Raw genomic sequence first — 1137 nt, forward strand, 5'->3', positions numbered from 1 at the left:
GAGTTTTCAAAAGCGAGAAGTCCTAGTCCCAGTTCTGCAGGCTCCAGGCCTGCTGGTCCCCAGTGTCCAGCAGTAAGCCAGGGCTCCCTGGGAGCAGGAAGAGAAGAGGAGGAGACACACATATCCTCTCAAGACATAAGCCAGTGCCAGCCGGAAGGAGAGCCAGGCCGATGGTCTCTGGGCACTGGTTCTGTTCCACACTGATGGAAAGAAAAGACTCTTGTTTCTCACTGTTCCCCTGGGTGGCAGTTACCATGGATATAAATCAATTTTTGTTGCCTGTCAGTCTCCAGTTGAATATAAAAAGGGAGCTCTCCCTGAGCCACAATCCTGCAGAGACACACACGGGAGATAGACTGACAGCAAGGTAAGGCCTACTGATGGAGCCGACTCTTATCATCCCTATTTTACGGATGAGGAAACTGAGGCTCAGAGAGGTCGCTCGGCCAGCAGTAGTGGGCCAGGGTTACAAACAAGCTTGTCTGGTTCCACAGCAGTTCTTCTGTACCGCCAGGACTTCTGGGAGTCAGCCCCAGCTCTGTCCCTGTGGCCTCAGGCAGGTCATGAAATGTCTCTATAGCCCATTTTCTTCTCTCTCAAAAGGAAATAAAAACGTTTCCCCTGCTTATGTTCTAGGATTGTTATAAGAATCATGTCAAAGGTAATCCAAATTTAGGAAAAAAAAGAGAGGACATCAACATTCATTAATCACCTACATGTGCCAGAGCGTATTACATCATTACTTACAATCATTACTTATCTCGAATTCTGCAAGAAAGATAACAAACTTACAGGAAAAGCCATGTGTCAAAGACCTCATAGTCAGGAAGCCCAAGGGTCTGGATTTGAACAGAGGTTTATCAGGTTCCAAAACTTGTTTTTTTATGTTTTTATTTGTTTGTTTGTTTTGTACATCCAGATGTCATGGGTACAAAAAGAACCCATTAGTATTAATAACCCGCGTCCCCTTGGGACTCGAATCTTCTGGAATCCTCATTTGCCCACCAGTGTGAGCACATCCTGCCTCACTGGCCACAGAAAGGCTGCTGCTGCCACTCGTGCACGTAGGAAAGGTGCACGCTGGCCCCAGGCGCCCTGCCCCTGAGTCCTCTGCAGCACCCACTGCTCTGTCCCACA

The sequence above is a fragment of the Hipposideros armiger genome, unplaced genomic scaffold, assembly GCF_001890085.2.
Source record: "Hipposideros armiger isolate ML-2016 unplaced genomic scaffold, ASM189008v1 scaffold_0, whole genome shotgun sequence".
In the NCBI taxonomy this organism is placed as follows: domain Eukaryota; kingdom Metazoa; phylum Chordata; class Mammalia; order Chiroptera; family Hipposideridae; genus Hipposideros; species Hipposideros armiger.